At 39.7% G+C, this 8,342-nt stretch overlaps 1 pseudogene; it reads left to right on the forward strand.

Annotated features, from left to right (window-relative positions):
* Window positions 6,666-7,050, forward strand: LOC102181390 (annotated as a pseudogene).

The following is an 8,342-nucleotide window of genomic DNA, read 5'->3' on the forward strand; positions in this document are numbered from 1 at the left end:
TATTTGCATGAAATGCTCCCTTGGTATGTCTAATTTTCTTGAAGGGATCTGTAGTCTTTCCCATTCTATTGTTTTCCTCTATTTCTTTGCATTGGTCACTGAGGAAGGCTTTCTTACTTCTCCTTGCTATTCTTTGGAACTCTGCATTCAAATGGGTAAATCTTATTTTTTCTCCTTTGCCTTTAGCTCCTCTTCTTTTCTCAGCTATTTGTAAGGCCTCCTCAGACAATTTTACCTTTTTGCATTTCTTTTTCTTGGGGATGGTCTTGATCACTGCCTTCTGTACAATTCATGAACCTCCGTCCATAGTTCTTGAGGCACTCTGTCTATCAGATCTAATCCCTTGAATCTATTTCTCATTTCCACTGTATAATCATAAGAGATTTGATTTAGATCAAACCTGAATGGTCTAATGGTTTTTCCTTTCTTCAATTCAAGTCTGAATTTGGCAATAAGAAGTTCATTATCTGAGCCACAGTCAGCTCCCGGCCTTGTTTTTGCTGACTTTATAGAGCTTCTCCATCTTGGCTGCAAAGAATATAATCAATCTAATTTTAGTATTGACCATCTGGTGATGTCCATGTGTAGAGTCTTCTCTTGTGTTGTTGGAAGACGGTGTTTGCTATGACCAGTGTGTTCTCTTGGCAAAACTTTTTTAGCCTTTTCTCTGCTTCATTTTGTACATCAAGATCAAATTTACCTGTTACTCCATGTATCTCTTGACTTCCCACTTTTGCATTCCAGTCCCCTATAATGAAGAGGACATATTTTCCTGGGGGGGCAGTATTAATTCTAAAAGGTCTTGTAGGTCTTCATAGAACTGTTCAGCTTCTTCAGCATAGCTGGTCAGGGCTTAGACTTGGATTACCATGATATTGAATGGTATGCCTTGGAAACGAACAGAGATCATTCTTTTGTTTTTGAGTCTGCATCCAAGTACTGAATTTCAGACTCTTTTGTTGACTATGATGGCTACTCCATTTCTTCTAAGAGATTCTTGTGATTCTTGCCCACAGTAATATATCTAATGGTCATCTGAGTTAAATTCACTCATTCCAGTCCATTTTAGTTCACTGATTCCTAGAATGTTGATATTCACTCTTGCCATCTCCTGTTTGACCATTTCCAATTTGCCTTGATTCATGGGCCTAACATTCCAGGTTCCTATACAATATTGCTCTTTACAGCATCTAACTTTACTTCCATCACCAGTCACATCCACAACTAGGTGTTGTTTTTGCTTTGGGTCCATCTCTTCATTCTTTCTGGCGTTATTTCTCCATTCTTCTCCAGTAGTGTATTGGGCACCTACTGACCTGGGGAGTTCATCTTTCAGTGTTATACCTTTTTGTCTTTTCATACTGTTCATGGAGTTCTCAAGGCAAAAATATACTGAAATGGCTTGCCATTCCCTTCTCCAGTGGACCATGTTTTGTCAGCACTCTCTGCCATGACCTGTCCATCTTGAGTGTCCCTGCATGGCATGGCTTGGTTTTACTGAGCTAGACAAGGGTGTTGTCAATGTGATCAGTTTGGTTAGTTTTCTGTGATTGTGGTTTTCATTCTGTCTGCCCTCTGACAGATAAAGATAAGAGGCTTATGGAAGCTTCCTGATGGGAGAGACTGATTGAAGAGGGAAACTGGGTCTTGTTCTGATGGTCAGGGCCATGCTCATTAAATCTTTAATCCAATTTTCTGTTGAAGGGTGGGCTGTGTTCCCTTCATGTTGCTTGAGCTGAAGCCAAACTATGGTGGAGGTAATGAAGAAAATGGCGACCTCCTTCAAAAGGTCCTATGTACACACTGTTGCACTCAGTGCCTCCAACTCTGCAGCAGGCCACTGCTGACTCACACCTCCACTGGATACTCCTGGACACTCATGGGCATGTCTGGGTCAGTTTCTTGTGGGGTCACTGCTCCTTTCTCCTGGGTCCTGGTACGCACAAGGTTTTGTTTGTGCCATCCAAGAGTCTGCTTCCTCAGTCCTGTGTAAGTTCTGGTAGCTCTATGGTGGGGTTAATGGCGACCTCCTCCAAGAGGGCTTATGCCATACCCAGGTCTGCTGCACCCAGAGTCCCTGCAGCAGGCCACTGCGGATCCATACCTCCACAGGAGACACTCAGACACAGTTCTGGTTCAGTCTTGGTGGGTTGGGCATGCGTTTTGTGCCCTTCCCAGGTGTCTATCTAATCACTCATAAAACCACACTTTCTATGAGCTGTTTTCTCTTACTGCCTATGATCTCACCAGGGTAAAGCACAGTTTCAACATATGCTGCTTGCTTCTGTTAATTGTTGATCTCACATCATGTTACTAGTTGATACAAACCTATTTGGAATTAATGAATGGACAGCGTATACTCCATAGCCATTCTGCCATAAGTGAGCAATGAATAAACTAATTAAAATGAAGGTTTGCTGGAATTCTTACATCAAAGGATATCTGATGAGTTGCTTCACAGGGAAACTGTTGAAAATTAGTTTTAAAAATACGAAAGCCTCTGGAAATGGTCCTAAGAATGAACAGCAAATGAAGAAACATCTGTTAAAGAAAATCAACAAAAATTTGGTAAGAAAGGTGAACCAGGACCACACTCTCCTTCTCCTCTCCCAGCTCAGTGAGGCAGAGAGTTCATGCCAGACTGTTGCAGCCAGAAGACAGGGATCTCTCTCCTCTGAGTTCCTAGCTGGAGGGCTTTCTTCCCAGGAGAAACAGGACTTTAGCATTTCTTTCTTTTAAAATAAAATTTCCTTTATTCAAGTATAGTTGATTAACAATGTTTTATTAATATCTGCCATTCAGCAAAGTGATGCAGTTATTCATGTATATACATTATATTTCAAATTCTTTTCCGTTATGGTTTATCACAGGATATTGAATATAGTTCCCTGTGCTATACAATAGGACTTTGTTGTTTATCCATTCTAGGTATAATAGCTTGCCTCTGCTGATCCCAAACTCCCAATCCATCCCTCAATCACTACCTCTTTTCCTTGGTAAATCTCAAGTCTGTTATTTATGTCTGTGAGTCTATTTCTATTTCATAGATAAGATCATTTGTGCCATATTTTATCCATGTATATGTGATATCATATGGCATTTGTCTTTCTCTTTCTGTCATTGCACTTAGTCTGCTAATATCTAGGTCCATCCATGTTGCTACAAATGGCATTATTTTATCCTTTTTATGGCTGAATAATATTTCAGTGTATATATGCACCACATCTTCTTTATCCATTCATCTGTTGAGGGACATTTAGGTTGCTTCCATGTATTGGCTATTAAAAGTGCTTGCATGAACAGTGGGGTGCATGTATCTTTGAATTATGGTTTTCTCCAGTGTATGCCCAAGAGTGGGATTGCTGGATCATATGGCAACTCAATCATTGGTTTTCTGAGCAATCTCCATACTGTTTCCATAGTGGTTGTATCAACTTACATTCCCACCAACAGTGTAGGGGATTTCCATTTTCTCCATATCATCTCCAGCATTTGTTATTTGTAAAGTTTTAATGATGGCCATTCTGATTGGTGTGAGATGGTACCTCATTGTGCTTTGATGTGCATTTTTCTAATAATTAGCAGTGTGGACCATCTTTTCTGTGCCTGTTGGCCATATGTATATCTTCTTTGGAGAAATGTGTATTTAGGCCTTCTGCCCATTTTTTGATAGTGGTGTTTGCTTCTTTGATATTATTGAATTGTATGAGCCATTTGTATATTTTGAAAATTAAGCTCTTGCTGGTCACATCATTTGCAAAAATTTTCTTCTAGTCCGTAGGTTGTGTTTTCATTTGTTTATGCTTTCCTTTTACTGTACAAAGGTTTGGAAGCTTGATTAGGTTCCATTTGTTTGTTTTTGCTTTTATTTCTGTTGCCTTGGGAGACTGACTTAAGAAAACATTGGTATGATTTGTGTTAAAGAATGTTTTGTCTATATTCTCTTCTAGGAGTTTTATAGTGTTAAGGCTTATATTTATATGTAAGCCATTTTGAGTTTATTTTTGTGGATGCTGTGAGAGTAGGTTCTAATTTCATTGACTTGCATGCGGCTGTCCAACCTTACCAACACCACTTGCTGAAGAGACCATTCTCTCCATTGTATATTCTTGCCTCCTTTGTTGAAGATTAATTGACCATAGGTGTGTGGGTTTATTTTGGGGGCTCGCTTTTCTGCTGGATTGATACATGTGTCTGTTTTGTGCCAATATCTGATTCTGAGCTGATTTCTTTATAGAAGTTGACCACTATAGAAACTGACTCATTCTAAAATTCATATGAAATTAAAGGGGCCAAAAATAGTGGAAACGAGAGTCCTGAAATGGAGAATTAGAGGACTCACACTTTCTGACTTCAAAGATTACTACAAAAAATGGCAACAAAGACAACCTAGTACTACTAGCCTGATAATAAACATATACAGTGGCTTCCCCTTATCCCTGTGTTCACTTTCTACAGTTTTAGTTAACCTGCAGTCAACCACAGTCTGAAAATAATAAATGGAAAAATTCCATAGATAAACAATTCATCAGTTTAAATTCATGAGCCATTCTTAGTGGCATGACCAAATCTCACAACATTTTATTTCATCCCACCTGAGATATGAATCATCTCTTATTCCAGTTTACCCACCTGTTAGTCACTTAGTCACTGTTATGGTTATCAGACTGTTGTGGCATCATAGTGCTTGTGTTCAGGAAACCCTTTCTTTACTTAATAATGGCCTCAAAGAGGAAGAGTAGTGATGCTGGCAGTTTGGATATGGCCAAGATATGCTTCAACTGGAAAGGTGAAAGTTCTTAATTTAATAAGGAAAGAAAAAAATCATATGCTGAAGTCGCTAAGATATACAGTAAAAACAAATCTTCTGTCCATGAAATTATGAGGAAGAAAAAAGAAATCCATGCTAGTTTTGCTGCTGTGCCCCACACTGCAGAAGTTATGGCCATAGTGCATGATATATATTTAGTTAAGATGAAAACGGCATTAAATTTGCATAATAAAATATTTTGAGAGACCACATTCACGTGGTTGACCAATAGAGTAATTGTTAAATACTCTTATTCTATTTTATTATTATAGTAGTGAAGTCGCTCAGGCATGTCCGACTCTTTGCGACCCCATGGACTGGAGCCTACCAGGCTCCTCCCTCCATGGGATTCTCCAGGCAAGAGTACTGGAGTGGGTTGCCATTTTATTATTGTTGTTGTTAATCTCTTACTGCGCCTAATTTATCAGTTAACCTTAACCATAGGTATGTAAGTATAGGGGAAAAAAAACATAGTATATATAGGATTTGGTACTATCCATGGTGGGCTACAGTCCACAGGGTTGCAACGAGTCAGACATGACTGAGCAACTAAGCACAGCACAGTGCATGGTTTCAGGCATACATTGTGGGCCTTGGAACAAATGTATCCCTTGAAGATAAGGAGGGCTACCACAGATCAGTGGAGTAGGATTGAGAGTTCAGAAATAAATCAGTACCTCCATGATTAACTGATTAACACAGATGCCAATGATTACTCAACGGGGAAAGAATAGTCTTTTCAAAAAATGGTGCTAGGACAGTGGGATGACATACAAAGGAATGCAATTGGAACCTTAACTCACACCATATACAACAATCAGTTCAAAATGGAATTGCCAGTGGGAATGTAAAATGTGGCTGCTTTGGAAAACAGTTTCTTAACTAATTAAACATAGTTACCACATGCCCTAACAATTCTACTCCTAGAATATATCCAAGAGAAAACAAAGCCCATGTTCACACAGAACCTTGTATATGAGTGTGCATAGCAGCATTATCCTGGAGAAGGCAATGGCACCCCAATCCAGTACTCTTGCCTGGAAAATCCCTTGGGCAGAGGGGCCTGGTAAGCTGCAGTCCATGGGGTCGCTAAGAGTCAGACATGACTGAGCGACTTCACTTTCACTTTTCACTTTCATGCATTGGAGAAAGACATGGCAACCCACTCCAGTGTTCTTGCCTAGAGAATCCCAGGGATGGGGGAGCCTTGTGGGCTGCCGTCTATGGGGTCGCACAGAGTCGGACATGACTGAAGCGACTTAGCAGCAGCAGCAGCATTATCCATAGCCCAAAGGTGGAAACAACTTAAATATTCATCGACAGATGAATGGATAAACAAAAGGATGTATATTCATACAATGAAATATTATTTGGCCAAAAAATATAAATAAAGCACTGAAACATGCTATAACTTGAATTAACCTTGATAATATCCTAACCTGAAGGGAGCCAGTCACAAAAGAGCACATATTTACACTTCTATGCAAAATTAAAATCCAGAATAGGGAAATCTACGGAGACAAAAAGTAGATTAATGTTTAGTTAAGGCTGGGGAGGAAATTTTGTTTGTTTATTTGGCCACGCTGCACAGGCTTGTGGGATGTTACTTCCCCAACCAGGGATCAAATCCTTACCCCCTGCACTGGAAGCACAGAGTCCTAACCACTGGACCACCAGGGAATTCCTCAAAATGTTTAAAAGATAAAGAGCTGCTGCAGTAAAGCCCAAGATGGCTGCTTGCACCTGGTACCCACATGACCCCCAGGGGGAAGTTTCTGTTATCTCCTTGAAGGCTACGTTTGGCCCGCCCTCCTGTGCTCCTGTGGTAAGCTGTTGTAGGGGAGAGATGAGAACAATGGCAGGGAACCTCTCTTGGGTGGCAGGCTGTAATCTATGGGACCAGTGCCTCTGCCCTGCAGAAGTTTCTCTCTGGGTGTTCCCAGATTGTTCCATGTAACGGTCACCCTCCTGCCCCCAAAGTGGCTGACCATTGGAAAGAGAAGAGGGCCATGCTTAGGGTATATGACAATGTTGGGATCCTGGGCAACTTTGAAAAGCACCCCAAAGAACTGATCAAGGGCGCCATATGGTTTTGAGGCTGGAAGGAGAATTGATTGCAGTGTTGTATCCAAAAGAAGAGAATGGTTAGAAATAGGATGTTCACTGATGAACTGCACAACCTTAACAGACTCATCAGCTATCTCTACAAATGCTTTAACTAACATGGAAAGCACTGGTAGAAGAGAAAACAGGGAACTGTGGAAGAGGCGTATCTATCACCCAAGAAAAGGGAGAGCGCGTTCCCTTCTGAACAAAAGAATTTGTATACCCTCAGTAAAAAGGTGGGACTTCTTTGTAATAAAAAAAGGAAAATATAAAGGGTTGCTGAAAGAAGAAAGACAAATATAGGGATAGAATAGAATATGTAAAATGGTGCAGATGTTAGCCAGTGTGGGGTTTTGAGCATCTGGCAGAATTCCTGGTGATTGCATTATCTGTATCATTTATTGGCTTGCTGGAGTAATGCTGAAATTATTAAGTACACATTCAGATTTATCTCCCGGATACTTTAAAATAGAACACATTCAGAAACAGACTTTATTTTAGGGATGACAGTCTTCCCAGGATTCCAACGTGTTTTGACATCTTGCTTAAAACTTATAATGTCCTTCTAAATCTAATAGTAATTAAGAGTTATCTTTGCTGTTGGTTTGATCCCTGGGTCAGGAAGATCCCATGGATAGAAACTGGCAACCTGCTCCTGGAGAGTATTGCCTGGAGAATTCCATGGATAGAGGAGCCTACTGGGCTACAGTCCATGGTGTTGCTAACAGTCAGACAAGACACAGCGACTAATACTTTCACTCTGCTGTATTTTAGAGAAATGGGGCATAGTACATTTATGATCTTGCCCCGCACATATTCCTAAGTATTATTTCATTTTAAAACCCTACGCTGTCCCCCACTAAAAAGTAAATTCCATAAATCATTCATTCTACAAATGTTTATTGCCATGTTCCAATCACTGTTCTAAAGACAGTTTTTCTCAGGTAGCAAAATATAGAATTTTATGTCCTCATAGAATTTACATTCTGTTAAAAAGAGACAGCTTAATAAATAAGTAAATCACAGGTGTGTTTGAAGGTAGTCAATCCTATGCAGAAAATAGACCATGAGGGCAATGGTTTAATGTTTTTTAATGTGAAAAGCATGATGCTCAGAAGAATGCCTGGCTCAAGGAGGCACAATGAATATTTGTTGAATAAACGAGTGAATAAATGAATAGGTGTAGTTCAGCCTGTATGTTTGGCTTCTAAGGGTTTTCAATTTGCACTTCATTATTATATTATTATTATTATTTTAATAAATGCAGCTGTAGAAATAATTTAACATGTGTCCTCCCTTTCTGTTCTGCTTTGCTCAAAAAGGTGGCATAGTATAGTGGTTAAGCACAAAAATCTCTGGAGGCAGGGTGCACAAATTCAAATCACAGCTTTATCACAAACTTCTGAAAACTTTAATTATATTTATA

This window comes from Capra hircus, chromosome 8 (genome assembly GCF_001704415.2).
Source record: "Capra hircus breed San Clemente chromosome 8, ASM170441v1, whole genome shotgun sequence".
NCBI classification, from domain to species: Eukaryota; Metazoa; Chordata; class Mammalia; order Artiodactyla; family Bovidae; genus Capra; species Capra hircus.